A 23,068-nucleotide genomic window follows, 5' to 3' on the forward strand; every position below is an offset into this window, starting at 1 on the left:
ACTTGTGTGAAGAATGCAATAGCTTCCAAATGATGATTTGATGAAGAAAAGTCTTATAACCTACCATGTGGACATGTGCTCTCAAGAGAAGAGTGTTTGAGCCGCATTTATGAAGAGAACTGTAGCTAAGTACCATAGCAAAATAACGTAATATTTTACTGTAGCAATTTTGTAGCAAAAATACTGTTCACGCGACCGCATGAAAATTCCTCACGATCGCATTGCAATTTCTATAGCTCACAAGGACACGTCGAGACATGTGACAGACACGGTTTATGCTTATAAATAGCCGTTTTGCCCTATCCTTTGGACATCTTTTGTGTGGCTCTTGAGGGGTAAGACGGCTAGGGTTTGGAGAGGAAGTCTTTGCGGCTTAGGAGGTGCTTATTCACCAACTTTGATCGATTCCTTCTTCATCATAGCATTAAGGAAGCCACCGGTGACCCTAGCTTCAGAGTAGATCCTTCAAGACATCGAAACTCTCCATCAAGACCATCAGTTCATATATAGGGGGGGTTTATTTCTATGACTTTTTTATATTTTTATTCATTGATGGTTTGTTTTGTATATTGCTCCATGGAGAGTTAAACCCCTATAGGGTATTTGGGCTTGTGACCTCTAGGATTCTAATCTTTTGTGGATTTGCTTGGTGTTTCTATTTAATCCGAGTTTGGTTGAGTTTCAATCTTGTTTGTCTAATACTTGCTTACCTTATTGATCTTATGGTTGTTTGGTTTGCATGATTTGTTGTTTTGGTGAGAGAGAGGTCTCCATTAGGGTTATAACCCCAAGATTGAAGAGGGTTGAGAGGATGAGTCATGAGATAGTGAAGCGTCCCCTTTTCCCTCCGATTGGTGTATTCTATCTCCGTATTTCCTAAGCTTTATGCAATCATATTTGGTGTGAAGCGTGAGATTGAGAGATTTCTCTGCTAGAACCTTGTAGGGGGTTAGGGACTTTACATCTATAAGTATGGTTAGGTCTATTCTTAGGAATCAAATATACCTTTTGGAAGCCCTAGAGTGCTTTGTGGTCATATGTGGTGTGAGGTGTTGAGATCGAGCGATTTATCCACCGGGACCTCTTAGGGGCTAGTATCGATAATCTGGAGGCAGGATCCGATTATCATTGGATTTTCATGACTTAACCTACTCATTCTAGAAACACTTTGCATACCTAGTACCTAATATCGGAATCCTAGGGGGAGCATTGCCTGAATACCCCACTTTTACTGATTGAGATCTCCCTCTATTTTACCCTTGCATATTCATCTTCGGTATTCATTTTTTTTTTTTCTGCACATTAGATCATCACATCATCCATTAATTGTTAGGCTAGATAGCAGAGAATAAATTAGTACTAGTGACCCTATTCCTTGTGGATTCGACTACCCAATTTACTGAGTATTTTATTACTTCAACACCCATGCACTTGCGGTACACATACGCAATTCGGTCGTGTCAAGGTTCCTTCCCAAGCTAGCACTAGCAAATAATCCGGGCTAGTTTTATTACGGGTTTTGTCACGAAATAGTGGGGTTCATATCACATCCGCATCCAAGGATGGAAGCAATGTAAACAAAAAAGTGAAAAGGTTTTAGATGGGCACATTATTTTTCAAGGATAGAAAACTAAACAAAAAAAAGATAAAAAAGGATTTCAATGAAAATGTCCCTATCCTAGGATGTAATTACCAATCTAGTAAAAAAAACACTACTTTAAGGTATAACTACTAACATTTTATTTCTTATGACATGGTATTAGAGCTAATTAGCCAAATAAAAGTTATTTTGGTTAGATATCTTCTGGACAAAGATAATTATCTAATTTAGATGTAGGTGATTATTAATGCTACATGTTCCCAAATAAGTTTTCCACCATCAATAGTTCATATCCGCGATCCACTTCTTCGTTGAATACTGCTTCAAGGGAGAAATGTGATATGATGGCTCTTTCTTGGCTCTTTAATTATTTATCATGAGGTATTTACCATAATGTACCTTGTGTAAAAACAAGCCATGTTATATGGTAAGATCTTCACAACAAATGTCTCACAAGAATGGTCCCCATGTATATATATTAGCTTAGACTTGAGTTTAATTCTTCTTCAATAGAAAGGTAACATTAAATTTACCAGACACTCATCTTAAGGGACTCTGAGATAAATTTGCCAAATATGTGATCATCCTTATATCGTATGTAGTATGGTTAAAGTGATTATTACTAAGCAAGAAAGTAGGAAGACTTTAATTTTTGATAGAATTAATTGGCATAGTTAGGTGGAGTTTTATTAAATGTAGTTGTAATTTTTTGTATTTTAAAATACAATTGAGTCAAATCTGGTTAGATGTAAGTGGAATAATGGATTTTATGATTTTATGCTGTGTTAGATGGGTCTATAAATCTACATTTGGAAAATATGTGTTTTGTTAGAGGTATTTAAGGTATATATGATCACCCTCTATGAGTTACTTACACATATTTTGGATATGTTTTTTTTTTAATATGTAATCCAAAATCGAAACAAGTTTTTCAACCTAAACATTAATTAAATTTTCATATGTGCCCTATGTAAATGAACAAATACAACAAATATTTTATCGAGGTATTAAATTGAATAATATATCCATCTCATTGATTCAATGAAAATAGCCAAAATTTATTTATTTATTTTTAACTATTTCTCAATTATTTTTGTAAATTTTCTAAGACCAAGACACCGTTTGTTTTTTTTTCAAAGCAGGTGGTTTTGTTTACAATGAACAAGTACATGTTGTCCCTTGAAGAAGTATGTAACCTTTATATAAGTATTTTCAAATGGCTTTGTGAATAGAAACCTATGAAATATATAGAAAAGAAATGAGAAAAACAAATAGCTTCATGGTCTAATTGAATTGAATCCATAACATCTCAAACACTTAAATATCCTTGACTAGTATTTGCTCAAACTTAATAACTTTCTCATAATCTCTTACTACTACTTAAATTTTTTTTTAAAAAAAGAGAAAACTAGACTTTAAAATCTAATTGGGTCTCCAATATCTCAAATACATTACTTTTTCAAGTGTCTCTCAAACTTGAAAGCTTCCCAATCTGTTATGGGAAGCAATCCTGATGGGGCCCAGCACAACAATGTATTCAATAGATAGAGCACAAGGAGAAACAAAGGAGAGAATCAAGCAAAATTCATAGACTTCATCATGGGAGCAGTTAGTGCTGATTTGTAATTAGTTATTATTAATTAGTACGTAATAAATAAATGAATGAGTTGTAATTTCCATTCATATATTGTTAGTGAGATTGTTACAGCTAGCTAGAATATCTTGGCATATCACATGTTTGAGGAAATGCCAGAATGGAATAATTGTTAGGATTCTCTTGATATGGCCATATAATCGAATGAGGAATACAATGAAAGACATCTTCAGCCATAATTTTCTCCAATCATCTTGTCTTCTTTCTCTATCATTCTTATTCTTCTTATTCTACTGTCCTTCCTCTTCCGATCTAAATCTCAGAATTTCCTAGTTAAAACAAGACAAGCCGTATCAATTGGTGCTTTTATTAACCCATGACTGATAGCATGATGACTCGAGCCCGCACAGTGGACGAACAACTCTCATCCATAGCTGATCAACTCCCCCATCATGACACTGTTTTCACCAAACTCGACCCCCTCTGCTCAACTGTCCAACAACATTTGGATTCCCTCGAGATGTTGAACAAGACCCACACTGAGTCCTTCGACGTCCTTTGCAATTCACAAGCTGCCCAGCAGTCCGTTATGGCGGAGATGATGTTGAAGTTACAACATCTTGACAAAACCACCAGCCCATCCTCTTAACAACCCCTGCTACTTCCACTCCCCAACCCCAAACCTGGTACACTCTTACATCATTCATCTTCACTAACCCTTTCACCGATGCACTCTTCCTCTACCATACCATCCATCTGTTTACCAAAGATCGATGTTCCAATATTTACCGGAGACAACGTTCTTGGCTGGCTGTTCCAAATAAGCCACTTCTTTCATTTTCACCAAATCTCCGACGAGTAGTGCTTGACCATCTCCACCTACTACATGGCTAGCCCGACCTTGCAGTGGTTTCATTAGCTTCACTCCACTGATCAGTTATTCCATTGGGAGTATTTTGTTCGTAAACTCGAGCTCCATTTTGGACCATCCTCTTTCATCAATCATGAAGCAGGCCTTTTCAAGCTCAAACAGACCTCTTCTCTTACTTCCTATCTTCACGAATTTGAATGTCTCTCTACAGGAGTTACTGGATTGAGCCAACAAGGCCTCTTGAACTGCTTCTTATCGGATCTTTGGGATGAGATTCAACGAGAGCTCACCATCCTAAAACCAGGATCGCTCCACGACGCTATTGGCATGGCCAAACTAGTCGAGGACAAATGTCAAGTGAGTCATTCATCTTCACATCGGCCAGTGTTTCCATGACCGCCAGCACAGATGCACACCACCCCAACACCACGGTCCACTCCGTTGGTGATCAAGTAGCTCACTCCATCCGAAATGGCCGCTCGACACGAACAGGGTCTATGTTTCAATTGCGGTTCCAAGTTCACCCTTGGACATAAATTCAAACCGGCCCAATTTCTTTGCCTCTTAGTAGAACAAGATGAATCACTCTCACCAGAGGAGGAACACCATCTAGATTTACCACTACCACCATTAGAGCTAGCACCAGACACACTCTGGCCGACCGAGACCCCGAGTATTTCTCTCCATGCTCTCACGTGACAGGTTGTTCCATCGACATTGAAGATCACCAGAAATATTAACAGCCATGACGTCATTGTCCTCATTGATGGTGGACCCACAAATAATTTCGTGCAGACCTATTTAGCGAGACATCTGGGCTTAATTGTCCAACCATCATGCCACCTCAAAGTCACAATTGGAAATGGTAATGCTGTGTCATGTGGTGGTGTGTGCCCGGAAGTTGCATTAACGTTAGGTGAGGCCACGTTTGCAGTGGATCTACTCCTACTTCCAATATATGGTGCCGATATTGTACTTGGGGTACAGTGGATGCTTCAAATTGGACCCATCTTATTTGACTACAATGAACTTTGGATGGAGTTTGATCACATGGGTTAAAAGGTTAGGTTTCACGGACTCGACCGACTACAATATGATGCAGCAAGGCCAGCTTCATTACGCAAATCAACTTCTGAGTCAGCCAGTTTTATCAACTTATGGTTGAATCTGTTGACAAGAACCCCACCCCAACCTATGGGTCTACTATGCCGGTCGTCTTCCTCAATGGTTTTCAAGACGTCCTCAAAGATTTTCAAGATGTCTTTGCTGTTCCGACTGGATTACCACCTGCACGGAGCCAAGATCACCACATTCCTTTGCTTCTCGGCACCGCTCCAGTGAATGTCAAGCCTTACCGATATCCCCATTTTCAGAAGTCATAGATTAAGAAATTGGTCGACGAGATGCTTGCTAACGGAATTATACGGTAAAGCACCACCCCGTTTTCATTGCCGGTTCTTCTAGTAAAAAAGAAAGACAGCACCCGTAGATTTTGTGTCGATTACCGTGCCTTAAACATAGTCATGGTGAAGGATCGTTTTCCGATCCCTACAGTGGAGGAGCTTCTAGATGAAATTTAAGGCAACCAGATTTTCTCCAAACTTGACCTTCGTGCTGGGTATCACCAAGTTTGTATTCACCCAGAAGACATAGAGAAGACGGCGTTCAGAATCCGTGATGGCCATTTTGAATTTCTAGTAATGCCGTTCGGCTTGACGAATGCTCCATTGACTTTCCAATCACTCAATTCAACCTTAAGGCAAGTACTCCGCAAATTCGTGCTTATTTTTTTTTATGATATCCTAATTTACAGCCCAGATTGGCAATCTCATCTTTTCCACCTTCATGAGGTCTTCACTCACCTCCGATCGCATCACCTGTTCGCGAAACTATCTAAGTGTGAGTTTGGCTGCACAACAATCGGCTATTTGGGCCATGTTATTTCTGGCGCCAGTGTGGTTGTTGATCCCGACAAAATTCAAGTGATCAAGGATTGGCCGTTGCTAAAATCCGTTAAAGCTTTAAGTGGATTTCTGGGACTCTGCGGCTATTATCGAAGATTTGTGTGTCAATATGCTCAGTTGGTAGCACCTTTGACTAAACTCTTAAGAAAGGATGCTTTTGTATGGTTGACGGCAGCTACCGAAGTTTTTTGGTAGCTTCAACACGCTCTCATACAGACATCGGTGTTACAATTGATAGATTTTACCTTCCCATTTGTTGTTCAAATAGATGCTTTGGGTTCTGGTGTGGGCGCAACCCTCCTTCAGAAAGGACACCCACTCGTGTATTTCTAGTAAACAGTTGACATTATCGAGTCTGTCAGGGAGATGTTTGCCATTATCGAGTCTGTCAAGAAATGGCACCAGTACCTGTTAGGCCATCGCTTCACGATCCAAACTGATCACCAGAGCCTTTGAGCACTATTACACCAAACAATTCAGACACTGGAACAACATCGTTTGCTTTACAAGCTGATTGGGTATGACTTCGACATCGAGTATAAAGCAGTAGTTCTCAACGGACCTGCTGATGTCCTCTCTCGTGTAAACCGAGTGTCTTGCAATACACTATTTTCATAATCACAACCACAACCCGTGCTTTGGGAAGCCATGCGACAAGCTTACGACAATCCACCCGACACCATAACACTCTGTCACGCAGTAGCGAAAAACCTGGGGCAACATCCTGATTTTGTAGCTCGTTGAAGGGTTGTTATTTTTCTAGGACCGGGTTTGAATTCCTGTAAACTCAGCTTTAGAGCCTCTATTAATTGCAGAGTTTCATAATACGCCGACCGGCGGCCACGCCAGAATTCAATGAATAGTTGCTCGTGTGGCGAGCATCTTTTACTGGCCTGAGTTACGCCGGACAGTGCGACATTTTGTCTCTAAGTGCACCTTCTGCCAATCAATTAAACCAATCCTCATAGCTCCACAAAAGACTGTTGTAGCCATTACCGATCCCTGGGTAAATTTGGCATTCAATCTCAATGGATTTCATCACAAGTTTACCACCTTCTGGGGAAAAAATAGTGATTTTAGTATTGGTTGATCGCTTATCAAAGCACGGTCATTTTTTGGCATTGGGATAAAATTTTTCAACACCTAGGTTGCTGAGATAATGGTAAGGGATGTGATCAAATTGCATGGTAATCCAACCCAAATTGTCTCAGATCCAGACCTGATTTTTACGAGCAATTTCTGGCATGAACTTTTCAAGCTACAAGGAATGATGTTGGCCACAAGCAGCGCCTACCACCAACAGATTGACGGCCAAATGGAGGTTCTGAATCATTACCTTGAAGACTACCTATGATGTTTTACATCTGATCATCCTCGTCAATGGGTTCGGTACTACCATGGGCTGAGTGGCACTATAATACAGCATGACATTCTGCTATAAAGATGACACCATACGAAGCTATATTTGGGAGAGCTCCACCAACATTGCAGGATTACTTGGGTGGAATATTCTCTGTTGCTGTAGTTGATGAAGTCCTGACAGCATGCATGGAGCTCATAACAATGCTGCATGCTAATTTGGAGAGGGCGCAGGCCCGGATGTGTAACCAAACAAATACGAAGTGCACTGATGTTCAGTTTCAGTGTGGAGATTGGGTTTGGTTGAAATTACAACCATATTGCTAGGTAACTTTGGCACAAAGAAGCTCCCATAAGTTAGCTTGCCATTTTTATGGCCCGTTCTTAATATTGGAGAGAATAGGAGCTGTGGCATATAAGTTACAGCTACCCCCAACAGCCAAGCTTCGTAATGTCTTCCATGTTTCGAAATTGAAGAAATTTGTGGGCAATCCGAATATGGAGCATCATGTTCTACCAGACGAGTTTCTCGGCCAACACCCGTTAAGAGAACCCGAAGCAGTTCTTAAAGTCAGAGAAATACTAAAACGGTGAAGAAGTTATAAGGAGGTTTTAATTAAATGGAAGGACTAGTCTCAGGAGGACGCCACCTGGGAAGACGTGGATGATTTTTATAAAAAATTTCCAGCTTTTAGCCTTGAGGTCAAGGCTATTTCAAAAGGGGGAGCTATTGTTATGGGAAGCAATCCTGATAGGGCCCAGCACAATAATGTATTCAATAGGCAGAGCACAAGGAGAAACAAAGGAGAGAATCAAGCGAAATTTGCAGACTTCATCATGGGAGCAGTTAGTGCTGATTAGTAATTAGTTATTATTAATTAGTACGTAATAAATAAATGAATGAGTTGTAATTTCCATTCATAGATTGTTATTGAGATTGTTACAGTTAGCTAGAATATCTTGGCATATCACATGTTCGAGGAAATGCCAGAATAGAATAATTGTAAGGATTCTCTTGGTATGGCTATATAATCGAATGAGGAATACAATGAAAGACATCTTCAGCCATAATTTTCTCCAAACCTCTTGTCTTCTTCCTCTATCATTCTTCTTCTTCTTCTTCTTCTTCTACTCTCCATCCTTTTCCCATCTAAATCTTAGAATTTCCCAGTTAAAACAATACGAGCCATATCACAATCATCTCCAATTACTATAACTCTTTGTGAAAAATAGTATAAAGCATGAAAATGTTAATATGTTACATGATGATAAAGAATAATTTATTCAAGTTCAACTGAATGCTAAAAGACTTCCATGTCTAGTGTCCAAGTAAGACATATATCACAAAATTGTCTTCAGTTCACTACATCATAAAAGGACATTGAATCAATTTTGAAGACTAAGATACTAAAATTAATACGTAGATCACATCATCTTTTCTTAATATTAAGACAACACAATAAATCATGCCGTTACAAAATTGTTACTATACGAATGGCATGATCTCCAGCAATAGTGAGTAAATGCACTAGGCAAGATGCAGTAAATCGATAAAGAAAATGAAACCAAGAAAGATCACAATTAAAATAAAGAATTGAAAGTAGATTAAGGTCAAGATTAGGAAAATGGGGTTGAAAAGAAAAAGAAGAGTAATTCCACAAAGGAATGCCAACCTTAGTGACACTTTATACAGTGATGCTTATATTATCAGGCAAGTGAAATTAATGTCTTTTTATCATCTAGACAAATAGAAGAGAAAGACATGGTCATGCTTCAACATTAGATGAAAATTATTAAAGAAATTTATTATAGTAAAGATATATACAAATGCATATGTATAATTCTATTGTAAAAATGAATTTCTTACTATCTCTAAACCATAAAGGTCTTTCCTAATAAAAAAACTCAAATAAATTGTTAGCCTAAAAGAATTTCTAAAGAAGGTTTGAACTCATATATCATAGGCCATTTAAGTATTGGTATACCACACCAATTTGTTATGTGGAATAACCATACTCTTTCATATCCACATACTCCGCTGAAGTTGTTGTGCGAAACTTAATGATAAGCTAGATTTAATTAATTTGAATGCATATTTAATCATCATGATTAAATGATGATTTCATGCGATTGGCTGCTCACTTTGTGCTCAGTTTTTCTTTTGCATGCAATTGGTTACTCATGTGGGTTCAAAAATCATAGGCAAACTACAGTTTATTAGAGGAGATATTGCATATGTATTTGTTGTTAGAAAATATTGAAAAATTGTATTAAAAAAAATTAGAAGCATGTAGTTGAACAAAAATTGAGATATCAACTAATTGATCTGATAAGTACCCTAATTCAATTAATTATGTCTAGAAAATTATCTCTAGATGTTCCAAACCCTTTCTTTCATGTGCCAAATTTGTCTATCGGATTGTCGTAGATCTTTAAGAGCCAAACAAAGGTCCCACATCTGTAGATCACAAGCAAAAATTCAGAAACTGTCTCATCTTCTTCTCCAAATAGCGGCTAGGGTAGAGAGGAAGAGAGAAATGGGGGATTTATCTAACCAGAGAATATTAGCATTAGTTCTTCTTACCATCTAGGGTTAAAGAGGAGTCATATTTATAGAAACTTCATAAAAGATGATAAATATTATCCTATTATGAAGTCTTAGTAGAAATATAAAACTTCATAAACATGATAAACATTGATAAGTGCTTGTGTGATATGAATGCGAAGCATTCTTTCCTTATGTTGAGCATTACTTTTCTTGGGTTTTTACACTAATATGTGTGTTTTTATGTTAGATTCGTGCAGGTAGGGTTGTGAGGCCGAGTATGAAGGAAAGAAGCCAATGTGGATCACAATGCACCGATTTTGGAGGAAATCTTGCTAAAGTTCAAACATGAAAATATAGGTCGGGTGCGAGATGCTAGAGTGTGTGCCAACCTCCCCGTATTTGAGTTTGCACAACCATTTGGAGGGGCACAAGGGCAGTCACACTCAAGCACTCCGACTTATGCACATAGAACAAGATTTCCATCAACTTATCCATCATTGAAGAAGCAAAGCGATCCACGGCATAAACGTGTGCCCGTTTATGTTACCTCGATGAAAAGTGGATTCGGGAGTATTTTTTGGCAGAGCACTGTAGCAAGTATTGTAGCAAATCACTGTAGCAGTTACTGTCCATAGCCGGCCAAAAATGGCAGTTTCAGAGAATCTGCAGGGGCGTGTGGATATTACCCACGCCCGTGCGGAAATTCCATAAGGGCGCCCACAGGGGAGTGTGGATTCCCGATTCCAACCCTATTTAAAGCCGATTCAGCCCCGATTTTAGCATTCTTTTCTCCATATTTTCCCCAACTTAAGAGAGGGTTTTGGCTAGGGTTTTGAGAGGTATTGGCTAGGGTTTTGGAGAGGTTCTACGGCTCCGACATCGCCATTCTTTTGTAAGAAGGTTGGTAGGGGAGCTTCCTTCGAGGCGTATCCTATACCGGACAAGGGAATCCTTGGACGACGAGTAGAGGACTTTCCACAAGACCATCGACACGACTATCGAGGGGGTTTCTCTATGGATTCATTGCTTTTACATTATATTTCTTTGATTGTACTTAGCTCCATGGAGAGCTAAACCCTTAGTGGGTACTTGGGTATTTGTGAACCCTAGGATGTATTTGTTTCATTGAATCTCTTTATTATGCTTTCAATTAATTGATGTATGTTGTGAGTTCTAACCTTGAATACTTGATTGTATGAACGTTTCCCCTAGAGTGACACTAGGGTTGAGAGTTCTTGTTGGTAACCTTGTGAGTGAGTGACACACCACGAGCGTTAGACAAAGCTAGGTTGGAGAGGGTTGAGAGGGTGAGTCGAGAGCTACAGGAGCGTCCCCTTTCCCCTTTGACGTGATAGATTCTACCTCTGTTCCTCGAGTTCTTTACAGCCATAGTAGAGTGAATGGTCTAAGGGATGACCCTCCGCTGGGGCTTAGTTGCGCGTGCAACAGAGTGAAGCGTTGAGGTGATCTTAGTATCTAGGGCTTAATCGTGGTTAGGGACCTTCCACCTAGACCAAAGGGTTAGGTCTATAATTAGGAAGAGATTTATCACTTGGAATCCCTAGAGCTCATTGCAACTCTATTCGAGTGTGAGGTTGAGAGGTTATCTAATCTCTCCTCCGGGACATGTATAGAGTTAGGCATAGTTGACCTTAGATTTGGGACTATGTATTTAAGGATTTCCACGACTCACCATTGCATTGATTAGGAAGCATAATGGAGGGTTCTTGCACTTGAACGATTATCCTAGGCGGAGCATTATCCGAGTACCTGATAAGTGCTTGTGTGATATGAATGCGAAGCGTTCATTCCTTATATTGAGCATTACTTTTCTCAGGTTTGTACATTAATATGTATGTTTTTATGTTACTTTTACGCAGGTAGGGCTGTGAGGCCGAGTATGAAGAAAATAGGCCAATGTGGATCATAAAGCACTTATTTTGGAGGAGATCTTGCTAAAGTTCAAACTCGAAGATATAGGACATGTGTGAGATGCTAGAGTGTGTGCCAACCTCCTCGCATTCGAGTGAGCACATCCATTTGGAGGGGCACAAAGGCAGTCACACTTGAGCATTCCGTCTTATGCATACAAGAACAGGAGCTCCACCAACATATATATCATTGAAGAAGCAAGTGATTCACGATGTGAAGGTGTGCCCGTTTGCATTACCCCGATGAAAGTATGGAATTGGGAAGTTATTCATGTCGAAGGCTGTAGTAGAACTGTTCACAGCCGGCTGAGAAACCAGAGAAACAGAGAATCCACACTGGCGTGTGGAAATTATCCACGCCCGTGTGGACATTCCACACTGGAGCGTGTATCGTCCACGCCCGTGGAGTTGCCCGATTCTAGCCCTATTTAAAGCCGATTCAGCCCCGATTTTGGTATTCTTTTCTCCATCTTTTCCCCAACTTGGAGAGGGCGTTGGCTAGGGTTTCGAGGGGTATTGGCCAAGGTTTTGGAGAGGTTCTACGGCTCCGACATCGTGATTCCATTAGGAAGAAGGTTGGTAGGGGAGCTTCGATCGAGGCTTATCCTATACCGGGCGAAGGAATCCTTGGACGACGAGTAGAGGACTTTCCACAAGACCATCGACACGACCATCGAGGGGGTTTTGTTATGGATTCATTGCTTTTACATTCGATTTCTTTGATTCTACTTAGCTCCATGGAGAGCTAAACCCCTAATGGTTCCTTGGGTGATTGTGAACCCTAGGATGTACTCGTTTCATTGAACTTCTTTATTATGCTTTCAATAAATTGATGTTTATTGTGAGTTCCAACCTTGAATGCTTGATTGTATGAACATTTCCCCTAGAGTGACACTAGGGTTAAGAGTTCTTGTTGGTAACCTTGTGAGTGAGTGACACACCACGAGCGTTAGACAAAGCTAGGTTGGAGAGGGTTGAGAGGGTGAGTCGAGAGGTACAGGAGTGTCCCCTTTCCCCTCTGACGTGATAGATTCTACCTCCATTCCTAGAGTGAATGGTCTAAGGGATGAACCTCCGCTGGGGCCTAGTTGCGCGTGCAATGGAGTGAAGCGTTAAGATGATCTTAGTATCTAGGGCTTAATTGTGACTAGGGACCTTCCACCTGGACCAAAGGGTTCGGTCTAAATCTAGGAAGAGATTTATCACTTGGAATTCCTAGAGCTCATTGCAACTCTATGCGAGTGCGAGGTGTTGAGATTGTTCGATTTCTCCTCCGGGACATGTATAGAGTTAGGCATAGTTAACCTTAGATTTGGGACTATGTATGTAAGGATTTCCACGACTCACCATTGCATTGATTAGGAAGCATAATAGAGAGTTCTTGCACTTGAAGCGATTATCCTAGGTGAAGCATCATCCGAGTACCCCATCTTTATTGATTGCCTTGCCTCCTCCTTACTTTTGCTCTCTTACTTGTTGCTTTTAATTTCTGAGAATTGAATCATTACCAAATTTATCATTGTTGATACTCCACATAGCTAAGAATCGAATTAAGTGTCTTTACTCCCTACTCCCTGTGGATTCGACCCCGCTCACCCGGGATTATTACTTCGACAAACCCGTGCACTTGCGGGATATACGCAAGGGGACCTTGTCAATACCCCATCTTTATCGATTTCCTTACCTCCTCCTTTACTCGTGCTCTCTTACTTATTGTTTTTACTTTTGAGAATTGAATCATTGTCACACTTATCACTACTGATCTTTCACATAGCTAAGAAGCGGATTAAGTGTTTTTATTCCCTACTCCCTGTGGATTCGATACCCGCTCATCCGGGATTATTACTTCGACAAACCCGTGCACTTGCGGGATATACGCAAGGGGATCTTGTCAAACATTATCCTATTGTAAAGTCCTATTAGAGATATGAGTCATAAAGCAACTAAAAGCCCTTTTGTCTTCAACTACTTATAATTTTGATTAATTATTCAACTTCATCAAGCTTTAATCAAAACTTAAAATTAAGACAAAAACCTTAGACCAATTTACTATTTCACTTGCCCCATGAAATAAAATTGTAAATTGATAATTTTACTCTTATACTCAAAATAAGATTGATTCTCAATTCTTGTAAGTGTGGCTTTCTAGGTTCATTTCGATTTGCAATGAGAGGATACCAAAAGATGTGGGTGACATCTTCCCAGCCTCGTGGCCCCACATCATAGCCTAATTGAACACACATAAGCATATCATTATTAGCCTTTCCGATTATGATTACCATATGTATATAAACCCTTTGTTCTTGTATCCCAACCAAGTGAGAGTCACAATTGTTTATCATATTTATGGTCATATATGATACTAACTCGTTTACTTTCAAGAGAAAGGATTCCATCTTGATGATCACTCAAAATTGTTACTTGCATGATATACACTTTGAGATCAACCCTAACAAAAAGTAAACTGAGCTTAATGACTCTAGTAACAGACTAGACGACATAAGCACATTATGATCATGATATCTCAAGTCTAAGGTCCACTCATATAATCATAAGCAACAATCCAAATCATTAAGGTTAAAAAGTAAATCTCATGTGATTGGATTATTTCAAGTCAAGTTCGAATACACCAATTCCATTGATGAATTTATGACATATGCTTTCACTATCCTGTATTGTTCAACTAGCACTCTTTGTCAAAGCATGTGTCATACAAATCCTTATGAATCTCTAACACCCAATTAAAGATTCTCTGATTTGTAAACTATTTAAGTGCATAAGTACTAAACCTTTCTAGTGCCCTCCTCGTTATCGCATAAAGAGTAGAAGGTTTAACTTAATACACAAAGACTATAATGTTTAAAACTAATTAAAAATGGCATCATAAGATTTATATGAAAATCAAAATAAATACATATTATTAATAATAAGAACATGTAATACAAATGAAATGCCAAGATATAAGTATCATCATTTCATTTAAGAGCATAATCTAAACATTTTTCTCCTTGAATAATAGCTAGGTCATCAAGATATTCAGGAGAGTGATTACTTTTAACTTTATGTTGTAGTCTAATTATGCACTAATAGGATTTTGAAAGTTGACAACATAATGACTGACACACCCTTTACGTGTGTATCGCAAGTGCACGGGTAGTCGAAGTAATAAAAGTATCTTGGTGAGTGGGTAGTCGTATCCACAGGGAATAGTGATCAGAAACACAAGAATTTCTATTTAACTATGGTGAAGATGAATCAATAGTGGTGTGAACAATATCAGTGCAAATAAAAATAAAGAAAACATGAGAGAGAGAGAGAGACGCAATAAAATGATAGCAAAGGCAATCGATAGAAAGTGGGGCACCCGGATATTGCTTATCCTAGGACTATTGCTTCAAGTGCAAGACCGATTATTATGTCTCCCAACTAATGTCTAATAAGTCATGGAAATCCTTAAACACACGATGCCAAACCTAAGGTCAACAGTGACTAACCCTACACTATGCCCAGGCGGAGAAATCGCTCAATCTCAACACCTCACACTGTGAAAGGTTGCTTAAAGCTCTAGGGGCTCCAAGTGATAAACCCTATTCCCTAGTCTAGATCTAACCCTTTGGTCCAGGCGAAAGACCCCTAGTCTTAATTAAGCACCGGCACTAAGGATTACTGCAATGCTTCACTCTGTCGCTTGCGCAACCAAACCCCACCGGAGTTCCTCTCTTAGCATTTCACTCTATTGCGACCGCAAAGAACTCTTAGAACATGAAGGAAGGATAAATCACACCGGAAGTGAAAGGGGACGTTCCGCTACCTCTCGATTCACCCTCTCAACCCTCCCCAACCTAGCTTTGTCTAACCCTTATGGTGTGTCGTCACTCATCCACATAGATTACCAAGATGGATTCTAAACCTAGTGTTTCTCTAAAGAAAAATCAACTCGACACGCATTCAAGATTGGAACTCAATTAGAACATCAATTAAAGAAAACATTTAAAAGGTCAATGAAACAAAATTATCCTAGGGTTTACAAGTCCAAGCACCCAGTTGGAGTTTAGCTCTCCCTGCAGCAAGATATAATCAATAATGAAATCGAAAGTAAGAACATGCACTCCATTAGTAAAACCCCCTTGTAGTTTGTATCGATGGTCTTGTGGAGTAGCCTCATCTTCTCCAAGGGTTGCCTCGTCAAGCCTAGGGCACACCTCACTGAATCGATGCCAACAAAAGCTTCGCCAATAACTATCTTTTGAAGAAACGCGGTGTTGAAGGCCGTAGAACCACTCCAAAAGCCTTGCCAATGCCTCTCCAAACCCTAGCCGCGAGCGCCTCCAAAGATGAGAAAAAGATGGGCAAAAGATGCTTTAAAATGGCTGAAATCACGACTTAAATAGGGCTGGAATCGGGCATCCACACGGGCGTGTGGAATTTCCACACGACCGTGTGAGTCTCCAGGAAATGAATTTCTATGATCTGTGAATAGTAACTGCTACAATACTTTTGCTGCAGTGATTTGCTATCTTGCCAAAGCCTCTAAAAACCTTAGTCGTGAGTGCCTCCAAAGATGAGAAAAGGATACGCAAAAGATGCTTTAAAACAGCTGAAATCATGACTTAAATAGGCCTGGAATCGGGCATCCACACGGGCATATGAAATTTTCACACGGCCGTGTGAATCTTCAGGAAATGAATTTATGCGATCTGTAAACAGTAACTTCTACAGTACTTTTGCTATAATGATTTGCTACAATAAACTTTTACAGTACTTCCCCAAAATACTCCCGATTCCACACTCTTCATCGAGGCCACCTTAATGGGCACACATCCATGCTGTAGATCACGCTGCATCTTCAATAAAAATCACCTTGACGACGATCTTGCTAACATTGCACAAGTCGAAGCACGCGAATATGACTGCCTTTGTGCCCCTCCAAACCATGTATTTGCTTGAGCATAATGGAGGTTGGCACACAATCACATGTCTTTAAGAACAACTCATGTCTTCGCGTTTGTTTACTTCAAGATTTCATCAACAAAGTGTATCCACAATCTACTTTTTGCTCCTTTCTTTCATAATTGTCTCCACAACCCTTCATGCACAAAAGAACACAAATACACATGCATAAGCGATAAAATCTGAGAAAAGTAATGCTCAATGTAAGAAAAGAATACTTCATATTACTAGTACACAAGCACTTATCAAACTCCCCCACACTTAAGCTTTTGCTTGTCCTCCTCAAGCAAAATAAAACATTAAAGCACATAAGAAGGAAAATTGAAAGTGCTTGGCCTTAGGTTCACGAAAGCATGCAAGGGAAGCATTTTACAAGTAAGAAAAAATTTCAACACCGAATAAGAAAAATCAATGCTCTAGCTAAAAACTAGAATAAAAAAGGACAACAAACCCAATATCGTGTAAGTGTGTGTAAACTCACTCAAGTCAACCTAACGTGTACTCCTCAAAGCTCTAAGTTAGAAGGACTTATTTATGTACAAAAAGAAAAGAAAAGGTAGTAGCTTCACACATCCTCTAAGGTAGCCCTTTCCTAAGCGGCCGCAAAGGTGGCTTTCACACTTTCAAGGTGGTAGCTCTTTCTACTGGGGTGGTAGCTTTTATTCATCTTATGAGATAGCTCTTTCTATCATTAGGGCATAACTAGTATCTGACTTATGAGAGTAGCTTCATACTTTATAGGTGGTAGCTCTTTCCACCCCAATGCACAAACAAAATCAACATAATAATTTTTTTAAGGAAATTAAAACAAATAAAAACAACTAAACTAGTCTATTAAACATTGAGCATGAGTTTCCACAAGGTTTAGTGAGACAGTAGTGCAACAAGTGTCAATTGGGTAAAAATTCCTAAAAATTCAAGTAGAAACTAGAGCATGAGATCATTCAATATTAAAAATTCTCCTAGACTTAAGAATACAAGCGTTGCAAATAAGGTGAACCGCCATTGGCTACATGAGCATGCACAATCAATGTATAAGTATAGAACATGTATAATGTGAACTCCCACCCACACTTAAGATGTACATTTCCCTCACTGTACGCATGCAAGCACAATAAAATATAAAGCAATCAAAAACATATGTGGAGGTGGGCAATTGAAACAATACTCCCCTGAACTCCTAATGTTATATTTGATAGAGCTATGTTCCTTGAGAGTTGAGTTCCAATGGATTGAGGAGCATACACGGCCATGTGTATATCACATTGACTGTGTCCATGACTAGTCCTAAAATTCCATACTCACAAGACCATCTGCACGTATACACAAGAGTGTTCAGTAAAGCTCAACAAAAGCAAAATAAACTCGAGTATATAAAGATATGAAAATGAAATACAATTGGAGACAACTGAAAATAAAAGATAAACTCAGAAAGAAGATCCTTTCTGAGTAGTACAAGTCCAAAATAAATGCAGAAATAAAAATACTAAAACATAAAAGAACTAAAGTAAAGATGCCTCAAGCGTTGGTGTCATTTTGTTGTCTACTCTATTGCTGATGCTAGAGAAGATACTAATGCTAGTGGATTAGTCAGCGCTGCTGGAAATGGTGATGATGGTATTGGTGATGCCTGAGGGGTACGGGGTCTCATCACGAATGGAGAAATCGCGTCTCACTCTAGTAGCTGTTGTAGAATGTCGAGATGCACCATAACCTCTATGTAGTTTGCGGCCTGTGTCAAGCGAACCTCAGCCAGATCTACCTGTAATACCCCTACAATGCTCTCGGGCCTCTCAAATTGATCATGGGATCGAGTCAGAGAGAATATCTGAACTGATGGTGGCTCCTTTGCCATAGGGGGTGCCTCTGTATAATCCTGCTTTGCCTGTGGCTCAAGCGTCGGCAATGAGCCCTCTGCTGCATCTCCTCCAACCTCGACTGGCTCTGGTGGGGGCATGTTCATCACATACACCCTATCTCTATATCTATGGATCATGCCCATCAGACGCATGGTATCCAAGTTGAGGGGAGACGGCACAATCATCTTCTTAGCTCCTCTGATCATGTCCAGTAGACCCATCCTGATGATGAGTCTAGTAATATACAGGCCGGAGAAGAGCACTCCTGCCTTGGCGTACTATCCCTGATGGCGCAAGTACTCTACCATGATGTGTCCTAGGTGGAGTGGCACGCTCTTTACCATTGAGTAGAGATACAGTAAATCCTGGTGACTGAGTACACTAGTGCTATCATCACGGCTGTTCACCGACCTACTGAAGACACCATGAAGATAACGATATGCAGGTCGGGAAAGACATGTGGCCTTGGATAACCTTGGCTCGTACTATCCCTGGCCGCATAGTGTTTGATACGCACGCTGAGCAGTCAAGCTACAGGGATAATCTGTAAGAAGCTGCTCATACTCCTATGTCAGTAAAGGCCTCATCATATAACCCTAACCGGATCAAAAACTGTGTGATGCTCATACTGTGATATTGGCTGAACTCTCTGAACTGAATAGCGTCTATGCTGTCAAAACTGGAGTATGATCTATTGAACTCAAACAATTCAAGTACCTCTAGTATCAACATACGAATGGCCGCCTCACGAATAAGCAACAAATAGCATCAACTCCCCACAGCGAGTAACTGCTTGACCTCATCTACCATGTCGTCTCGCAAATGGATCTCTCTCACAGCACTCAGATCTGAAAAACAGGATTGGCCGAACTTGAGTTTCGCCAATCTCTCAAAGCGTGCCTGATGCTCGAGAATCGCAAACTTCATATGCTCAAGCTCTGGAGAATGCTCATGTGGACGCTTGCCAGCTTGTTTCTTAGATCTGGGGGCTATACCTGTAAGAATTGAAGAAGAATCGATCAAAGAAGCTCAAGGATTCAATATTGCAGAAATCCACACTGTCGTATGGAAATTCCACACGCCAAGGTGCTAAAATTCCAAAAATACGACATAATTCCACTCAAATTCACTCTAAAAGCATGAACCAACCATTTAACATGTAAACAAAGTAGCATTAACCAAATTTAACCAAAATAAATCAAGATTGACAAAGAAGAAAAGGGAATAAGGGCTTACCGATGAAATGAGAATGAAAGCTTTGAAAACGACCAGAAAACTCGAATGAAATCCCTCTAAATCGACAATGAGAAGTAGGGAGAGTGAAATGATGCGTTCTCTGAGTGTTTGGGACTGAAAAGACGAAGAAACGTGAATAGGTTTTAAAGAAAAGCTGCGCCTCTTGGCATTCTGGGCATCCATACTGTCATGTGAAAATTACCACTCTGGTGTGACTTCACAGGGGAGCTTCACAAGGGAATTCACACAACCTTGTGTGATCTCGGGATAGCATAACTTACCTCTGAATGCATCCACACGAGTGTGTGGAAATTCCCCATGCCCATGTGCCCGACCCACAGGGGTACCCACATGCTCCTTTGGCTTCTCTGTCCACCCTAAAAATTTAGCTAAGTGTTCCACACGCCCCTATGGAAATTAAACACGGCCGTGTGGATACTCACAGGGATACTCACAGGGGCACTCACACATCCCTGTGTCTTCTTGGGATGGATGAGAACTCTCTGGAGAGATCCACACTGGCCTGTGGAAATTACCCACGCTCGTGTGTAATTCATAGGGTCATCCACAGGGTCAGACACTCGCCCTTTTGTCTTCTTGGGATAGAGCTCTGAACTCTGCAGAGAAACACATGCCTGTATGAAAATTACCCATGGGCTTGTGACCATCACAAGGTCATTCACAGGGATAGACACACGACCCTGTGTCCTCTCGGGATGAGCTCTGAACGAAGACACACTCCCATGTGGAAATTACACATGGCCGCGTGTCTTCTTTGGATGACTTAGAAATATTTACATACTCAGCAAAAAAAATTTTGCACACATATATATTCAGAGCCTGCCTAGACATTGAAAAATCTGACCAGACAATCATGCAAAACATGCTCAAATGGCCAAGAAACTATGCCAATTACAATTGAGCTCACGAAAACACCAATAATCCACGAGAAAAACACAACAATAGTACATAAAATATTAAGACACCAACACTAAAGTTCTTATTCATGCAAGTACTAAACTAAAACCTAGAAAAACAGTAAAGACTTGGGCTATCTCCCAAGAAGCGCTTGTTTAACATCACTAAGCTTGGCATACCTCTTCTTAGCTCACGGGGGCTCATGGATGAAGGTTTCCCTCTTACCTACAACCTAAAAGCATGATGAACATAATCTTTTCAAGGCTCTGAAGTTATCGAGCTTGTTACCACCCAAGGGTTCGTCACCCTTACTCCATTCTTACACATCCCCATTAACCTTGGGCGCTTCTTGTGGCATCTCCTTGCTCGCTTCATCTTTTGGACCATCCTCTTCATGATCCCTGGGGTAGGTTACATCTTGTTCTCTAGACCAAGTGATAAGACTTCTTCGTTCTATACTTCTTGATCTAGCATCCCTTTATATGGGTCCGGACACATTATTTCCTGTACGTATTCATTAATTAACTCATTAGTAGTGTCAATAAAGTAAAGAGTATCATCAATCAAGAGAATGTCGCATGGGTTCGGCGAGGCGATATGTCAATAAGAGTCTTGGAAGTGCGCAAGAACGGCCTTCCAAGTATTAGCGGAACATCGATATCCTCATCAACATCCAACACTACAAAACCCACAGAAAATATGTACTTGTCAACTTTCACAAGTACATCTTTAATGATGCCAGTCGGTTGTCTAACAGTTCGGTCCGCCAATTGAAGTCTCATCCGAGTGGGTGTAGGCTCTCCCAAGCCTAGCTTATGGAAGAATGTGTAAGGCATGATGTTGATGCTAGCTCTTGAATCCACCAATGCCTTTTCTTCACCCAAATTGCCAATGTTGCATGGAATGATAAAGCTTCTAGGGTCTTTCTTCTTGTTTGGCATATTCTTTTGCACCACCGCCGAACATGAAGTATCTAGAATCACAGATGCACTCTCCTCCAACTTCCTCTTGTTGGTCAAGAGGTCCTTCAAAAACTTTGCATACACCTAAGAACTTCTTGTATTGCTCATCATTTTGGTTGTTCTTCAATCTCGAAGAATAAGGGAGGCAAACTCCCTTGAGGCTTTCCGAGAGTGACTTCGCAATTTGGCCCACTTAATTCTCCAAGTTGTGCAGTGATGTGGTGTGGTTGCGAAGTGTGGCCTCAACTGATTGAAATCTTGTATCCGACAATTGAATGAACTTGGTCAAGGCCTTCTCTAGGTCGGTCATCCGGTTCTCCAACCTTGAAACTCGATTCTCCATATTTGGGGCTTGTTGTTGTTGTTGGAAATTTGGTGCTGCCATCTTCTTCTGTTACCCTTGATTACTCCAAGAAAGGTTCGAGTGGCTCCTCTAACCCGGATTGTAGGTATTGCTATATGGATTTCCTTATCCTCTCATTGCATTACCCACAAAATCCACTTGTTTCACCAAGGATGTACCACCAATAGAAATAGGGCAATCGGGTGGAGCATGTCCTCCCCTACACTCAGTGTAACTCATTATAGCTGCCACTCTAGGAGAAGTTAGAGTGTCTAACTTCTTACTCAATGACTCAACCTGGGTTGCCAATGAGGTAACTTCATCAATCTCATGAAGTCCGGCTACCTTCTTCTGTCCTTTTTGTTCCACTAATAACTATTCATAGCCATTTCTTCATGAAGTCCGGCTTCCAAAGGTACCTCCTACTGCAGCATCAAGTAACTGCTTTGTGCTTGGGTTTAAACCATTATAGAAAGTCTGAATGATCATCCACTCGAGGAACCCAGGTTGAGGATATTTCTGCAAGAGCTCCTTGAACCTATCACATGTCTCAAATAGAGACTCCAATTCCATTTGCATAAAAGAGATTATTTTATTCCTAAGCTTCGTGGATTTTACAGGAGGGAAATATCATGCAAGAAAAGCTTCTACCATCTCCTCCCATGTAGTGATCGATGCTTTAAGTAATGAATGTAGCCATTGCTTTGCTCTCCCTTTCAAGGAAAATGGGAAGGCCCTCAACTTGATAGCGTTATCCGTTACTCCATTAATCTTAAGCATGTCGCACACTTCTAAGAAGTTGTCAATGTGATTGTTTGGATCCTCATTAGCCAAACCATTCAACTGTGCCGACTGCTATAGCATCTGGATGAAGTCTGGCTTGAGCTCAAAATTCATAGTTGTAATCGATGACTGGATAATACTGGACTGCAT

At 40.2% G+C, this 23,068-nt stretch overlaps 1 non-coding gene across 1 annotated transcript; it reads left to right on the top strand.

Annotated features, from left to right (window-relative positions):
- The first annotated feature begins 22,634 nt into the window (after positions 1-22,634).
- On the top strand, positions 22,635-22,741 carry LOC120276570. The gene has a single exon (XR_005541285.1). It is a non-coding gene; the product is annotated as a small nucleolar RNA R71 (small nucleolar RNA).
- Positions 22,742-23,068: the final 327 nt, after the last annotated feature.

This window comes from Dioscorea cayenensis, chromosome 14 (genome assembly GCF_009730915.1).
Source record: "Dioscorea cayenensis subsp. rotundata cultivar TDr96_F1 chromosome 14, TDr96_F1_v2_PseudoChromosome.rev07_lg8_w22 25.fasta, whole genome shotgun sequence".
NCBI classification, from domain to species: Eukaryota; Viridiplantae; Streptophyta; class Magnoliopsida; order Dioscoreales; family Dioscoreaceae; genus Dioscorea; species Dioscorea cayenensis.